The sequence below is a fragment of the Syngnathus scovelli genome, chromosome 18 (assembly GCF_024217435.2).
Source record: "Syngnathus scovelli strain Florida chromosome 18, RoL_Ssco_1.2, whole genome shotgun sequence".
Taxonomy (NCBI): Eukaryota; Metazoa; Chordata; class Actinopteri; order Syngnathiformes; family Syngnathidae; genus Syngnathus; species Syngnathus scovelli.
In genome coordinates, this window is record NC_090864.1 from 5,194,679 (window position 1) to 5,212,693 (window position 18,015).

General features: G+C 44.0%; 1 protein-coding gene across 1 annotated transcript in view; it reads right to left on the reverse strand.

The window, feature by feature from the left end:
- The window catches only part of kcnb2b (potassium voltage-gated channel subfamily B member 2b), a 55,737-nt gene extending 54,433 nt beyond the window's left edge, over window positions 1-1,304 (reverse strand). The window contains exons 1-2 of the mRNA XM_049749092.2: window positions 1,107-1,304; window positions 978-1,028 (exon numbers count right to left, since the gene is read on the reverse strand). The gene's annotated coding sequence lies outside the window, so the exon portion shown is untranslated. The remainder of the gene's footprint in view (window positions 1-977; window positions 1,029-1,106) is intronic.
- Between the last annotated feature and the right edge of the window lie 16,711 nt (window positions 1,305-18,015).

The window sequence follows — 18,015 nt, forward strand, 5'->3', positions numbered from 1 at the left end:
ACAAGGGGAAAGGTTTTCATCGAGTGGGTGTTAAACTCGCAGCTGTTGGTCAGATTCCCACAAGTGAGAGCCATGCGAAGCGACTCTCGAGAGACTTTTAATGAGCTTCCTTCTCATACCGGCACAAACACGAAGAGCCGGTGAACAAAAAAGCTCAGATGTACACTTAAGTGGTGCCATCCATCAGCATAACAAGGTGATGATAAGGATGGATGGAGTGGTCCCATTCTCATGGTTTTCGATTTAATAAGTGGATTCAAACGTAAGGTGTTACAGCACTGACACCTTGTGGAAAACAATACAAGTGCAAGCTCAAAAAGCATCTCCCATTCCCAGCGTATGAAGAAAAATAAACTCATAATGATATTATTGCTATTATAATGACGATTGTTGATGTAACTAATGTTATCATTATTACGGGTAAAAAAACAAATATAGAATAACAAGAAAAATTCAAGTCAGAATAAATTAAACAATATGGACAGGGCTTATAAATTGATAAAAAAAATTAAAGTGGGATTTAATCGCAAATTACATTCTGGTTCCGTTCCAAACAGACAATAAAATTAAATATTTTGAGATTTATTAGCATAGGAGCATAGAACAATGGTACTTACCTTATGCAAATACTGTTAGGCAAATATTCAGCAGTATACACGTTACGTTTGAGAGAAAGGAAATACAGTTTCACCCACAGATAAACTTTTTAGGGATTTTTTTCAAACGTTTGTTTTATGTTTTTTTTTTTTTTTTGTGGACCCAACCCCCGTTTATGCTCATTTTTACAAGAAATTTTGATCTTAAAAATATTTTCATCAATTTCCGATTGTCTATTTCCCTTCAAGTTATTCGCAGGGTTCCATTGAGTTGCCGTTTCTCCATCATGTACGTCCAAATTTTGATATTTCTACGAAATGTTTGTAGTGCGGGCAGGATAACGACTGTTATTAAATTGCATGTGTGTTCAATTTACTCACCAGGCCACGCTTACAAAGCTTGTTTGCTGGTTTTGGCAAATTTTTAGGTTCCTGTAAATTTACATACAGCATTAAATATTGACTGTAATTGAAGTAGGTAGGAAGGAAAGTAATTCAGTTAAAACTAACCCGTAGCTCGTCGACGAAGTTAGCTCCCATTTCTTTTTTGAACTCCTTTCGTGTTCTGTAGGACGTAAACCACATGACTTGATTACCTACGAAATTGAGTTATGATTGGCCAAAATGGCCCAAGTGACCCAAACATAATATTAAATCTTTACTATTCATATTAATATAATGAAAAAAAATAAACATACTGAAGCCAAATAAATGCACATTTGTACTGTAAACTAAATTTCCAATACTACGTCTAGAGAAGATGCAATGATATATATGTCCAGAAGGAGGGAGTGTTTCTCTGCGACTGAACATCTAGTGATTCTGTTGACATTATGGGAAAATTTCAAGAAGAGCCCGAAGTGACTTTTGGGAATGTTTGTTACCCAATATGCACTCAGTCAATGGCGCTAATGAGAAAATCCCGAGGCATTTCAATCAAATTTGAGTGAGGTCTGTACGGATTATGTCTTCCTGAGAGAATACTTTTGGCGATATTTGACAGAACTTAAGTAGAAAAACAATGAAATAAAAAAACATTTCAGAGGAAAAGCAACTAAAAAAAATCAAACCTTTATATCATAAAATCAAAACAAAGTAAATTAAACGTGCCGTTTGCTTTCTTGGTGACCGCCATTTTGATCCTAAAACGATAAAACTAAACCCCTATTTCTGCCTCATTGTGGTTTGCTCTGACTTCATGCGTCCACAAAGACATCCTGCCAAAGAAATCGGGTCCACGCTCTGGGGCAAATAATCCGTTTGGGTTTTCCCGTCCTTGTCATCCGTCCACCAATGAGCTTTCTGGAAGGGCCGAGCTGTCAGCGCTGGAGAGGGATTAGCCGCCACCATTGTTCTCTGGGCCACAATGGCTTTTGTCAGAGGGCCCGTTGGGAACTTGGACCGGAGTGGAACACACCTGTGGATTAAACCATTGCCTGTGGCACCGCCGGTCGAAACATTTTCGAGTTGGGAACGAAAAGTAAAGATGTGATGTCCTTTGAAGTGCCTGAGTGTCTTGTGTGTTCTTTTTCTGTATATGAGACAACAAAAGGTGGTCGGTCTGGCTTTATTGGTGTAAATTTAGACAGATGGATAGTAACTTCTAAAAGCCCAATAAAAAGCCAAATGAAAGTCTAAAATTCAAAAGCCTTTTTGGTTGCACCTGTGGTCCCCCGTCCGCCTTCCTCATTCTTTGTCATTGCCACCTCGATCGCCGCCAGGAAGTCACGTTTTACACAAGCAGCGTGAAATCGCTTTGATTTCAATCACGGTCACGGAAAGTTCAAGCCTCTTAAACGTTGGAAAGCACGGATTTTGTTTGACAGGACATGTTATTTCTCAAGATTGAACTCACAAATAAAAGGGATTTAATTCCATTCGGACCGTTCATTTGTTTTTACTGATTAGATTGACAACATGACAAAAAAAGATGGAGATATTACTGCTAGCTTAATGCTAACATTCAAAGCAAAACGCCATAGAAAGGCTAATTAAACCAGCATTGATTTTCCCAGAATTATATAGTACCATAAAAAAAGTCATGTTTGTACACAAGTGGTAGCAACATATGGACGCAGATCATCCAACAATATTCATAGAGATGTGGCTAAGCCCCCCCCTGCCCCCCCCTCCCCCCTTTGTACGCCACTGCTGTTGCACATATTCTGTTAATCAATCAAATGAGATGCATCCATTTCAAAGGTTCAGCATATGATGATGATGATGATGACAACGACCTCTTCGGGGTCTCCTCTGAATACGCACTGACAGATCCATCAGCCCAGTTAACGCCAGTTGATGGATCACCGGTGTGTGTGTGTGTGTGTGTGTGTGTGTGTGCGTGCGTGTGTGTGTGTGCGTGTGTGTGTTACCCAAGAGAGATGATGTGGAGGACTGGTGGATCAGATGGCGCGTTAATTACTCCACTTGCAAAGAAGGGGGCTTGGTTGGCGGGGGTCCGAGCAGAATGTGGCCATGGGCAAGGATAGGAAATGACGGACGCGTGAACGCTGTGGCGCAATTGAGCCACACCACCTAGTCTGCCTAGTAACAAGTGACCGTTCATATTTTATTTTACTATTTCTTATTATTCTACTTGTATTTTTATTATTTTTTTGTTACATGTTTTCAGTGTGTATTTTACGTAATAGTCCCGACTAAACTTCAGCTAGCCAACTTTTGTAATTGATCATTACAAAATGGAGGACAAAATGTTGCAAATGACAATAAATAAGCTAAAAGTAAATTGTGTTTACGAGCGGCACTTCTTCGACCAACAAACAGAAGGCCGTACGACCTTTGAACCCGGCCGACCCTTCACCATCCCCCCTGTCACCACATCACAAAGGAACACACACAAGTGGTGGAGGGGGCTTCAAGTTGCCAAGACCTCCTTCTCCTTCTCGCGTCCGTCACATCAAAGCTTGGTGGAGGTGCGGAGGAGAAGGGGGTGCTGAACCCCTGGGAGGGGGCACACCGGGAGGACCCCGCTGTTTGCCCGCTCGGCTGTGTGGAAAGAGACTATCAGGCAGTGCGCCAAGGACGGCCCCGAGTGAAGTCCCTGAGTGGGTGGGGGGGCTTCTGATGAAGACTTTAAATCCACAGAGCTTCCTCAAGGCCATGCGTGACAAGAGCAGCTTGTTTGCGTACTCTCAACACACACAGACATCCAAGCAGACACTTTTCATCCATCATCTTGCTTCCGCTGTCTGTTTGGACATTGACACTGATTCATGGATTAAAGGAGCAAATAGTCACATGCGACCATTTTAATGTCATTTCATGTCATGTATATCTTTATATTAAAAAAAAAAAATAGTTCATGCAATTTTGACACCTGACGCTTGTTTGAGCTACTCTGTGTTTTTTTTCTTCTTTTTTATGAAGTGGTCTCTCTGTCTCTGGGGTACCACAAGAACACATTCATGGACACCCCGGTTTGTTTACAAGGTACCAAAGTTGGCCCATGACGACCAAGCGCAGCTGGCACAATCACGGACGCGCGAGCCTCTTTGGTGTTTTCGATGAGGGCAAAGGCGGCTAAAAATCAGGCTTTTAAAAAAAAAAAAAAAAAAAAGGAGCTCTACAGCACAGTGAAGGGTGTCGAGTCAACTCCTGCAGCATCAATCCCGAATGAGTTTTACTTCATCCAGAAAGGGAGGCGAGCATTGATAAATGGCGCGGGCGCACCCCTGGGGGCCTCTCCTGTTTAAGGAGCGCTGAGGCGATTTATGAGCGGGCCCTCGCAGGCTTCACAGTGATTAATGGCTGCCGTCCTCCGTGGCTGTTTGGATAGGCAGATAACATCAAAGCGGCCTGCTGCTCGTGTTAAGAAAATACCGCATTGTGGGTCAGCGCAAATGAAGCCGAGAGGGGATCGGGAGTGTTTTGGATGGCGCGCCCCCGCTCGCCATATTGCGGGAGGTTGGGGGGGCATGGATGACACATGCAAATGAGTGATGAGCTGTTCACGTTACTCAACGTTTATGAATGGAGGCGAGCAGCCGTCACGCTAATTTGTACCTAATGAGCAGTTTGGAGATATGTGCACCCACCTGTGCCATTGATCATGCACTCGATTCTTGGGGGCGCGCACTTTGATGTCTTCCCCCCCCCCCAAAAGACCCACTTGTCAATACGTTGCATCGTTTGAAATCAGAAACGGCAAGTAGCTGAGCTACATTGGTCAGAATGAGCTCAAGCTAGCAAACAACAGCAATGGAGGAGAATGAGGGTGTCCTCTCATTACTTATGGCTATAATATTTCAATGAAAACATTTATATGCAGGACCGTCTCAGAAAATTAGAATATTGTGATAAAGTTCTTTATTTTCTGTTATGCAATTAAAAAAACAAAAATGTCATACATTCTGGATTCATTACAAATCAACTGAAATATTGCAAGCCTTTTATTATTTTAATATTGCTGATTATGGCATACAGCTTGAGAAAACTCAAATATCCTATCTCAAAATATTAGAATATAATGAAAAAGTATACTAGTAGGGTATTCAACTAATCACTTGGATCGTCTAATTAACTCGAAACACCTGCAAGGGTTTCCTGAGCCTTGAAAAACACTCAGCTCCGTTCAGTAAACTAAATCACAAGTATGGGGGAAGACTGCTGATCTGACTGCTGTCCAGAGGACCATCATTGACACCCTCAATCAGGAGGGTAAGACACAAAAAGAAAGCTGTTCACAGAGTGCAGTTTCAAAGCACATCCACAAAAAGTCTGTTGGAAGGGGGAAATGTGGCAGGAAACGCTGCACAACCAAGAGAGATGACCGCAGCCTTAACAGCATTGAGAAGAAGAGTCACTTCCAGAATTTGGGGGACCTTCAAAGACAGTGGACTGAAGCTGGAATCCAGGTATCAAAAGCCACTGTTCACATACGTGTCCGGGAAATCGGCTACAATAGCCGTATTCCCATGGTTAAGCCACTTCTGAACTCAAGACAATGGAAGAAGCGTCTGACTTGGGCTACATAAAAGAAGCACTGGACAGTTGCAGAGTGGTCCGAAGTCCTCTTTTCAGACGAAAGCAAGTTTTGTATTTCATTTGGAAGTCAAGGCGCCAGAGTCTGGAGAAAGGCTGGAGAGGAGTAAAATCCAAGTTGCTTGAAATCCAGTGCGAAGTTCCCACAGTCAGCGATGGTTTGGGGAGCCATGTCAGCTGCTGGTGTTGGTCCACTGTGTCTCATTAAGTCCAGAGTAAATGCAGATTTTAGAACACTACATACTTCCTTCTTCTTAAGAGCTCTATGGAGATGATGGTTTTCATTTTCCAGCATGATCTGGCACCTGCCCATAGTGCCAAAACCACCAGTAAATGGTGTTCTGATCATGGCATTACTGTCCTTGATTGGCCTGCCAATTCTCCTGACCTGAACCCCATGGAGAATTTGTGGGGTATTGTGAAGAAGAAGCTGAAAGACACCAGACACAACAATGCAAATGAACTAAAGGCCGCTATTGAAGCATCCTGGGCATCCATATCACCTCAGCAATGCCACAGGCTGATTGCCTCCATGCCAAGCCGCAATGATGCAGTAATCCGTGCAAAAGGATTCCCAACCAAGTATTGAGTGCATTAATGGACATTTTCAAATGTTTGATTTTGTTTTGCTGTTATAAATGTTTTTCTTTACTTGGTCTGAGGAAATATTCTAATATTTTGAGATTGGATTTTTGAGTTTTCTTGAGCTATAAACCATAATCAGCAATATTAAAATAATAAAAGGCTTGCAATATTTTAGTTGACTTGTACTGAATCCAGAATGTATGACATTTTTGTTTTTTTAATTGCATTACAGAAAATAAAGAACTTTATCACAATATTCTACTTTTCTGAGACAGTCCTGTATATCCAGCCCTGAGTCTCCTCTTGGATAAAGGTTGTCTCCATCTTATTACAGATGAGTTTGTACTTAACTCTCCCTCAGAGAGAGCATTTTAGAAAAGTGTAGCAGCACACAGTGCCATTTCTCCGACCAAGCGCGGCTAATCGTCCTGTGAAAAGAGGCAAATTGCGACGGACCCGAGCATCCGCTTTCCCGCCGCCCTCTCTGGTTTCCTGCCACGGAGGTGCCCTATCGCCAAGCCGCCCCACCCGCACTCCCTTCTCTCAATAGAATACTGAGATTTCACATGGCGGCCGAACAGGTGTCCCCTCTGTCCCGGTGTAGCTCGTGGGGGTCCGACTGTCGGGAGGAAGCATGGGAAAGGGCAGACGCAGCCGACGCGGGTTCTACCCCAGCGGGCAGGTAACAGTGAGCCTTTCAAGGGGGTTTGTCGTTCTCACCGCTCCAAAGGATTTTGATGTGCAAATGCGATAAGAAGAAGAAAAGGCTTGTTTATTCTGCTCGTGTAGTGCATGTGAGCGCCACAAGAGGGTGACAAAAAAGACATATTTTCATTTACATAGCGATGTTTTTAGTAGATTATTTTGTCTCACTTTTGTCCCCTTGTCCTTGCCCAATGTGGGGCTAAATGGTGGGAAGAGAACAAACTTGAGTTATAACTGCATCACTAGTTAGTTAACTTTATTATATTTGCTAACCTTTATTTGTTTGGGTGGATGTGAAAATCACATATATGCCGCTGCTGACAGCTTCATGGTGCATCCTAATTTATGTCCTCCCTTTCATCCATCCTTTAAGTCAGCACTGAAGAAGAACAACTGGGAGGATGTTACCGGGCCGGGGCCCTTAAAGCTGTCCTCACCTTTCCGCCTGACCCCGGCCGGCTCGCTGGAGACGCTTTCTTTCCTCGACCCCGGCTGATTTACGACACGTTGAGAGAGGGATGAGGACTATTGATCCTGGGAATCAGTGGCCAGGAAGGGATGATGAACACGAGAGTGGGGGGGAGAGGGAGGCCATTAGGGCTGCGGGAGTGGAAAGCGAGGGCCTCTAATAGGATCAACTCCTCCATTAGCCCAGGGGAGCTAGCTGATGCTATCCATCCCCTGTCCGCATCGCCTTGACGCAACAAAACTCCCTCTGTCCTCTCTCAGACAAAGTGGAATTCAAATTTGTAGCTATTTTCTAAGAATACAAAAAGAAATAAATGTGACAGCAACATGTCATGTGTAATCTACTCCAGCAAAGCCCGCGGGATATACATCATGCCATATCATGCGTATTTACAGTCCAAACACGAGTGCTTAAGCAAAACGCCGGCACGCATAAACATCATCTGCGCATTATTTCAAAGGTGGCTGACGGTGCTCATAAAACGTCAAGTCGTGCCATTGTGATGTAATCAGCGTCTCATTTGCTGTGTTTACTTTTGGCCTGTGATTGCGCTGGATGACTCAGACTGAGAAAGACAGAGAGAAAGTCATCAGTGGGAAGTTGTGTTTTCAGAGCGAACCTTGTTGTAAGCCTATTGTTTGGCCGGACACCTTGAGTGGATAACCAGATGGCGGCACAGTAGAGCAGACATGTCTCGTCGAGCCCCCTTGACCTGGGAATCGAGTGGGAGGAGAGTGGAAGGAGTGGGGGGGGGATACAAATCAAGGACTTCAACTACGCCAGCAGACACTAAATAAGTCTTGGCGTACGTTTCGTTGCGTCTGCTGCGTGGACCTTAGTTTCCCCGAGTGGGAATGTGTGGTCAGGGGAGGCGGGGGAGCCAGAGCCTCACCTGCTGGTGGTTTTGGTGACACAAAGCCACCGGCTTGTCAAACAACTTCGGTCTCCGCAGCTCTAAGAATATTGTCAGAACAGCCTGAATCGTACTTGCGGTCCTGAAGAAATTAGCGTAGCGCGAGGCAGTGGAAGCAAAATAACATTCCTACGCGGGTCGAGCGGCGGTCAGGCATTTACATATTTGGATCTGCGTCAGTAAAAAGCAGCTGGATTGGACTGCCATTGCAGCAGAGAAGCTGGTCATTACAATTGATTTGTGATGCATTAAGCAACAATGGCAAAATCTTACAAAAATCTCAACTTCATTTAAATTGCAGAAAATCTTTCAGAAATCTCAACTGACAATTTCAAAAATTGCCTAAACTGAAAATCCTTAAAACAGGAATTTCACCTTACCTAAATAATAATGTCTCCAATGACGATCTCAAAATAGTTCATTAATCTTTCATAAAATCTTGCCTTGTCCACTGGACCTGAATTCGAAACAGGAAGTAGAAACCTACCAAAATAAATCCCACCAAAACACACATGCAGAGTTAATCTTCTTGATGCCGGCTGAAATGTTATTTGCGGGTGACTCGGTTCTCGCTAATGACAGCCAATCAGTTCCAGCAGGACTCGTCTAATGGGCTCGGCGGGCCCTCCCCTGATTACATGCAATCGTGGCGATTTCCTGCCTCCGAGCCTCGCATATGGATCCAGTGCGGAGGTGGCGGCTCAGGGACTACCGTTTCTCTACACGGCATACTCATTTTCTCTCAGTCATTTTTTAGGGTATAAAAAAAAAAATCCTCTGAAAATCTGTCAAAAATCTCAACTAACATTTGGAAAATTTGTATCTAAAAAAAAAAACTCTATAAGGTCTGTCTTGAAAATAAAAAGCGCACACATCCTCCACTGCGGGCGATCTGAGCCGACAGGAAGGAAGAAAGCGATGAGAAACACTTTGCGTGGGCTCCGACTGTTATTAATAAATTCTACTTCAGCACTGAGCCGTGACATTCTTGCACTATAAAAGACGGTTAACAGCCACAAAGCCCAATACGACCGCCGCCGCATTCTCGCCTGGTGTCCCGACAAGCAATTGAATCCCAGAAACATGCAAAACAGACCGATTGATCTCCAGGATACGCTAACACAAGGCAGCAATGTGACTTTTTAAGACCGATTAATCGTTCTTTGATTAGTTGACTTTTTCCTTCACATCCTGCATGAAAATGGTTAAGATCTCAAGGGGTGTGTGTGTGTGTGTCTGGGGGTGATCCCCCCCCCCCCCCCTTCCACTCCAAGTCGCCTGCTTTGAGTCAGCCAAAACATTCCAGACTTCAATCCGGCGGCGTTTGCCACTTTACGTGCCTCCGCCACACACGCACGGCCTTGCACTTGGATGACTTGCTTATTTGGATTCATTAATTTCTCGAGTTGGTAAAGCGCCTTCCACTTGCCAATTAGCCTCAAAGCAAGGTTGGCCAAATTGTGGCGACATCACGCAAAGCACTAATAAGACTGACATTTTTTGGGGGGCAAAAAAATTCACACAAGCAGCAGCCGCATGCGATTTCGCTTGGAGTGCCTGAAAATGTTACGCACCATTAATTCCCAATTGTCTTCATCTGCTTGCTGTCTTCCATCTTTTTTTTTTTTTTTTGTCAATAACAATGTTAGCATTTTGAGGGATTTTTTTTTCTCAATACCGCACACTGCTGCTAAAGTTTTATAGCAGGCCGTCATCTCGATGCCGCATCATGAATTGACATTAAGTCACACTTGACGGACTTTTATTTGACAGCTTGGACAAAGAAAACATCCAATCACAGCTCTTTATACATTTCGACTATTTGGCGTAATCACGACGGCACATAATCTACACTTCCGTCTGGCTGATGCGCTTTCGCAATACATCACCGAAGGGAGAGAAAATGAAGACAAAGTGGAATGGGAAAAGCAGAGAAATCTTTCCGAGCTTGTGTTTGCTCGCAGCGAGCGTACGTACGCCGAGCGCGTCCAACATATACGCAGACAAAAATGCTCAGATTCAACCTGCGATCCATCACTGTCAGCTGTGGTGCGCTGCAAAAAAGGAAATAATTAGACTGAAGAATGACCGTGGACGCCAACCGCAGAGGCCTTAGTGTGATGCTAACCATAGAGCAGGAAGTGGAACTTACTGTGCTTGGCTTTTTACTGGCCTAAAGTAAAATGTAAAATACCGAAAATAAATAAATGAATAAATAAATAAATAAATAGATAAATTATATATATATATATATATATATATATATATATATATATATATATATATATATATATATATATATATATATATATATATATATAACGCTTGCTTTTTTGCCCAGCGAGTTTGCTGAAAACGAGCAAATAAATCACGCCGGCCTTGATGAAGTACCTGACAATAGTTAGTGCTCCGCTCCCCGGTTTTACAGCAAGGCGGCGGACGTGGGCAATTAGGGTCGGGGGTGCGTAATTTACAGTAGTGTGCAGGTGGGCCGCCCGCGAGACCACCTGAGTGACAAACGAGCGCCAAATAAAGCAACACAATCAAGTTCTGTTTGCTCATTTGGGTTTTTTTCAATTGTGACTTATAGCGTTGGCTTAGTCCCGCTCGCCCAGTGAATGATCACGTTTTACACTTTGTTGATCTTTTTGCTCCCCCTTCTACTTTTTATTTATGAAATAGCGCATTTCATTTTACTGCCGTCTTCCTGTCTCTCTGGTATGATGTCATCGGAGTCAAAAAGTCACGGCCAAAAGGAGGAAAAAACACTGCGTGACGATGCACCTGAGATTCTGCGAGTATCTGTGGCTTAAACACATTTTTTAACAGGTTGTCCCTGTTTTGGAACAAGGTGGTGGACCGGATGAGACGTCTTGGGCCATATGTGTCTCCCAGCCTTTGTGTTTTCTAGCTCCAACGCATTGGTGGCTTTCCCAGCCCATTAATAGGAAGGTGCTTATGGACAGTGGAAATACCCGCACAGCTGCAGGCCAGCCATATGCGATCCTGCTGTCAGACGCCCAGAAAATACTTAGTCGGTCCTCTCCCAATGCAGCCTCGCGCTACAGTAGCGTCAGCTGTCTGCCTAACGTGACAGCCGCAGTTTGCATGCAAATACTGTCAACTTTCGCTTGAAAATTTGGAGGTCTTCCATTTGCTTACTAATTTCCTCCTGTCATGGGATCTTATTACAGAAATTAGAACATAAATTCATTGAAGTCTGATTGAGGACGGGACTTGTTGAAATTTGTGAGTCTGAGACCAATTGTCGGTGACCTGTGGGGTTCCACAGGGGTCAATCCCGGGGCCCCATCTTTACTTTTACGTCCTTTCATTAGGCTAGTTAATATACAGCAATTGTTTTATATGAAGTGCGCAACAAACAAACTTGCCTTACCTATTTGCTGGAGGTTTTCTCTAAAGCCATACAAATCTGCTAGCAAAGCCACGTTATTCAGCAGGGCTGAAGGGTGGAACAATGGGCCAGATTAGTGAATTACCTACCTGCTGAAAACATACTAGCCGAGCAACTAGACTGTCTCATTGTTTGCGTTGGGAACGCGGCTGATCCCGTTTAATCGCTGTGAATTCCCGCAGTTGTCATACAGGTCTGTTTTTACAGCAGAAAGGGCGAGGGGAGGGGTCGAGTGTGCAAGAGGTCGCCGAGTGGTTAAGTGGAGGATCTTCCAGTGGGGGGTCAATAATTGGTTGCAGAATTTGCGTGTCTACGCCGTCCACGACAAAGTGGCATTGTTCATTGTGTAAACATTTGGATTGGAGTTTTAAAGTGGAGCGAATTGCGTTAGAGTGGTGTTAGCGGTTAGCACAGCTCCCTCACAGGTAATGGCTTGGAATCTATATATTGATTTTATACGTCTTTTTTGTCATATATATATATATATATATATATATATATATATATATATATATATATATATATATATATATATATATATATATATATATATATATATATATATATAACAGCTTTTTAAAAACATTTTTTTGTTGGTGTTTTTGGGAATGAGAAAATCAAGGCATATTCCTCCTTGGATTGAAGTCATGAAGCATCTGTGCAATAAATATCTTGATCATCTTGTTTGCGCTAAAACTCTTTTAGAGATCCTGAAGGAGTTCTTGTTCAAGTCCCCGTCTAATGAAGGCCCTACCTCGCGGGCGAGGAGATTTCTCCAAATGACACTAATTTACATATGATGCATTTAGCCGAGAGGAGGAGGAGGAGGACCGGCTAATTCTATTTAGAGATTTTCCCTTTTTTTTGTTTTTTTTGTTTTAGGCATCATTAGCAGCGGGCTCAAATCTAATTCTTGCAATTTCATCAGGGCCATCTTGGAAAAGCCTCTCCGAGCTCATCAGAGAGGCGCGTTTATTGCTAAGTGTTCTCTATTGCATTAGCGCGCAATAAAGCGGCCCGGGGACGGTCGGCGACGTTTACGCGCAATCTAGTTAACACTGGGCCCATTCGCTCTTTATTGGGACACAATCAATTCTTATTCATTTTAAAAGCCAGCGTGGCTTTCTTTCATTGTGCTGCCCATCCCCCGCTGCCATCTTATTACGCGTTAAACTTATTACGCGCTTGTTTAGGCGAAATGCTAATGTCGGCAGTGGAGGTATCCCACTTGACGGGCAAAGCTAACGTGGAGTTTAAACGACAGTTTCGTTTATAATCTTGAACAATTTTGATCTATTTTGTTCTTTTTGTCATAACACACTAAACAGAATAATAATCTTGAACAGTTTCGATCTATTTTGTTCTTTTTGTCATAACACAGTAAACAAAATTTGGGCATTTCTATGTAGATATTATTTTCCAAGAAGTTATAATAGCGATCGGCCGCCATTAGCCATTTGAACGTGAATTACACCGTGCGCATGTTGGCAGTGGCGTGCGAGATAGAGTGCTTAAGTGCTAAGATAGATACGCTCTTGCTCTTGTCTTTAATGGCTCCCATTTGACTGCCGCGTCGTATCAAGTACCCTCCGGGAACACATTAACCTGAACTGATGACTATTTTTACCCATCTGCCCTCCAATTGTCTCATGATACCATTGTGGAATCTTAATGTTGTAATTACCCAAAAGGGAATTGGGAATATTTGATGAATCAGCAACGTAAATAACAAGAATGCTACTTTTAATCAAACTACATGTGAGCAATTAAAATTCTGTATGGCATGGCAATATAATTATAGCGGCCTGGTGGATCTGCAGGTGGCAGGCTGCGCCGTTGTGGGGGTGGTGACAGCTGATTTAAGTGGCTGCCAATAAAATCATTTCATTTGCTGTTAATGCGTTGTTTTTAATATATCCATAAGTTTTTGTGCAATACCGTGTCTTGCATTATTTGACCAATTAACATCATATCACCCTTTGAGGCCCCCTTTTGCATTTAATGGAATTACCCCATAATGAAAACCGGCCCTAATGAGATCAATGTGAATTATTCAACAGTGGCCAATTTGAGGGAGAGAGGCAGCGGCGTGAATTATGCATGCCGGCCTTTTTTCAATTCATCACCTCTTCCTTTTGTTCAAGGTGCAATTTATTAAGTGCATCCGCATCTGCCGACATCGATGGCGCTGGAGATACGCCGAGTCGGAAGCACGCGACCAAAGTGCTCGGAAGTCATCGGACACCCTGAGTCTTATTGATTAATTAGCGTCCCCTCTCCCCTACCAAGAAGTGTCACACTCCTTTGAAATGTAAAAAAAAAAATAAATAAATTATAGTATAAATATAAAGGGAAGCAAAGAATTCCAATTTCAGCCAATAACGGCGTTTGGATGTGTCCGTACGTTGTGCCCATTTGGCGGCATTTGGCGCCCAGGGTAAGATTCTATAGTCAGAGCAGGACAAGTCAGGTGAAAAGAATGTCATTGCAGTTCAGATTAATAATGCACGAGAAGTGCGGGGATTGCACCGGGCAAGGTTTCAGCCAGGGCGTCATTTTGGAAATTGCATAGTCATTGCGCGGCGCTTGTCCTGAGGCGACTAGCGGCTAGCTATGAGTTGGCCAAAGAGCGACGCCATAAAAAGAAGAAATGCTGTGTGCTTATCACTGACGACGGATAATCGTAAAATGAAAAAACAAAATATCACACATTAAAAACTTTTTTTTTGCATGATGATAAAATGACAATTTTTCTTCATTTTCGCATTTTTGGGGCCCGCTGTCATTTTGTCATGTGGCGCCCTCTGCTGTCGACTAAAATTAACGTCAAAGTGCCCTTGGGCTTGCATTGCCATCGTCACGTGACCAAACCCAGAAAATAGAAAATAGCAGGACATTCGCAATGTCCTCAGATTTTAAATTAAGTCTAAGAATACGTTGATGCTAATGGCAATTTTTTTTAGCGTATCTGTTGACTCGCTGCCGTATTTAAAATGGTCAATTCTCACAGAAAAGGTTTTCTCACAGAAAACGGACATGTTGTTCTACTGTGGTACTCTTCAAGGTGCCTTTGGCCCAGGTGCAGCTGCAGCCAACCAACAAACCCCTCAATTATGCCCCCCCCCCTCCCGATAAGTCCCATTCAATGAGCGCTCTTAATTGCTACGGAGCGGCATTACCTGTTCCGTACTCTATTCTTCCACATTGTTTCCCAGGCAACTGCGAGTATTTTTTTTTTTCTGACCTACAAAAAGTTGCTACTCCTGTAACCGAATCCCGGTTAGGCGGCGAAGCGCTTGTTTCCATGGCAGGCTCACCGTGCTATTTATATCTCTCTCGCTCGCTAACCGGTATCGAGCGTTGATTAATGTAGAAGAAAGTCGCACTTGCTTCCCGATAAACAGAAAAAGGCCGCCGAGTTGTGTGTTTTAAGAACGGGTCTCAGAGGATCAAGAATATTTATCGCGTTTGATCCTTTCGCACTTTCGGTGACATATCTCGAAGCAAATTGTGACTTCTTTCGTTAGCGGCCTGCAGTTTGGCTGTGTCCCAACGCAAGTGGCTTCCATCAGGCCAATTCAAACAGACGTTTGACCCCAGACATTTGCCTAATGTGTTTTTGTTGCGTGGACTCCGCAAATGTCTCCGCGGCCTCACTACTGACTGGCGTTGCTTTGAGACGCCCCCGAGGAGTCTGACGAGGAAAGGGCCAGACTCCGGCCATACGGCAGCAGCCGGGGAGGGAGGGTGGGCCGGGCCCCCCGGAGCTTGTCTGACCCCGACCGAGCGCGCGAGGCGAGGCAGCTGCGCGGACGAGACGACGGGCGGGGAGCGGCGCATTGCTGGACGTCCTCCTCGCACAAATCCGAACCCGGGCCTCCTGACAGTTGGGCCCGGCCCCGACAAATGCTGCCATTAGACGGGTGTTGACAATTTATGAGCAAAACCTTTCGGTATTTAGGGTGCAGCTGATTCCGTTCCCACTTGACATTCATATTGCTGAGCTCAGCAAGATATCCCTCAGCGTCTAAGCAAAGTAGTTCTTCCTTAAGATTGCAACAGAGATTTTTTAATACAGTTTCTTTTAAACAACTCTAAGTCAGTAGCATTTTGATGAATACAAACGTCGGTGGATGAGGTAATGACGTTGGACGGCTTTAGTTCGTTTGTCTCCGTTGTGTGCATAACGCGTGTCACGGTGACGGCTCATTGGGAGTAATAGCTCTCCACAGTGTGCTTGTTTAGCCTTCACAGAGCCGTCAGAGAGTAATAAAGTATCTGTCGGAGACCTTCCCCGAGTGCGTCTCGTAGGTCATAAAGTACAATCTGTACTCTCATCAGGGATAAACGTGTCATCTTCGGATAAACGCTCTTCCGGAACGTACTCATCAAAACATTGTCTTGTTGTGTTTGGAAGCAAAATTGGCGACAGGAGACATTTTTCACATGAGGGCGGGGTGTTTGGTTTGATCGCCGCGAGGTGGCTAAGTCGGACGATGAACTTTTATTCGCCACTCGAAAGCACTTGACTTGCTTGTCATTTATCGTGAGGGATCTGTCAGCACTCCCAAATTCTTCGTTCTGTGCTTCATGACGGCTGATAAAAAAAAAAATCGGCTTTGCCGATTATTGTTTCTCTCTGTTAAGTTAATCAAATAATAAAAGAAAACATTTTTGTAATTAAGTCATATATTTTGTTGCAGGTGGTAAGAGGAAAACATTTCCCGTCTTCATTATGTTTTTAATTAATTGGCCGATTAATCGGTTGTCTGAATTTTATCCTGCCAAATATCAGAATCAGTCCACAGGAATGATTCCCTAATTTTTAGAAATATTTCAAAACTTTAAACTGTCAGTAACCCCCCCCCCCCCACACACACACACACACACACACACACCCCCACCCATCTATTTTGGGGGCCATCTAAAGAGGCAGCGAAGGGGCTCCGACATGGCACCGGACCTGCTCTTGAATTTCCCTTTATCATCAGTGCTGCTTTGCCGAACCAACAATGTGTCACTACTTGTCCGGCTTTTATTTTCATTCGGAAGTGGCCCGAGAATATCCAGTACCTCACGCGGGGGCGAGCACGCCAACAAATTGCCCGTCCCTCCACTTTCACCTTCAACCAGGTAATATCTATGTAAATATATCAGCGTTGTTTTTCCATCCAGACTTGAGTTCAGATTTCTCTTAGGGCAACATATAAAAAAAAAGTGATGTGTGTGACAGTGAGCAAACACCGAAGTGGTTCTAAGCAAACAAATTTGTGGCATATGTATAAAAAGAGTGTTCGACTTCTGCTTCATTCACACCATTTTTGATTTGCTTGTCACACCGTTTTTTTTTTTTTTGCCCAATTTGCACATTTTATGTAAATAGTGCCAAGGCGAGTCAGGTCCAACACGTTTTTATTGCCCGTCGTCTGGCCCGGATAAACAATTAAGCTTAACAACAGTGCGAAGCCGAAAATAAGTCTCCCGCCCAAGTGCTGCTTGAAGACGGGGAGCGTAAAAGCGGCACCTCATTTGGGTGCCGCGCTGCTCGGTTACTTGAGAGCTGCCATCAGTCAATTGAGTTAGCGAGAGCCTGTTGGGCGCGCAATAAACGCCCCACAGAAATCGGAGCCGACGGATTCACCTGCGGCCTGCCCGGACGGATGCACACTGTGCGATTACAGCTCATTTATTTTGAGTCTTGTTGGAGGGTTAAAATCAATCATAGCTCAAAATTCACATTTTGGTTTTTTTTCTACACATGCTAACAGCTAGCTTAGCTGTTTAAGACAGTCGCTAGCTTAGCTTCTCCCTCAAAGTATTTTATGCAAATCATGCAGTTTAAGACAGTTGTGGAAGACTTTTTGTTAGATTGTTGGCATTTAAACGCCATCATCGAGCGTAAACAGGGGGCCAGATGGCTAACACGGCATCCCATAATTTTAGCTGTTGGTGTTCTTCTGTCACCACCTCTTTAGCGTAATGAATGTTTGATTTTAGCCTTCTCATGGGGTTGACATACTTTTATGGAATTCATAACCGGATAAGAAAAGTTCCGGAGTTCTTGGCGAAACAGCTTGAGCAGATCATCAATTGGATGCCGATCGGTAGCAGCTTAGCGCGGTTGAAACAACAACCGGCGGTGGACAGAAGGCGCACAGACGCGCCGCCGACGTGTTGACGGAAGACTTCCACGAGGCCTGAGAAGGACCAAGCCGACCCACCCGGGCCGCTGTTAAAACTGCAGCTCAGTTAAAGCTAATGACCTAAACCCTTGTTTACCCTCCCGGGTCCTTCTGCCAAGGAGAGAAATCCAATGGTGACCTACGACATG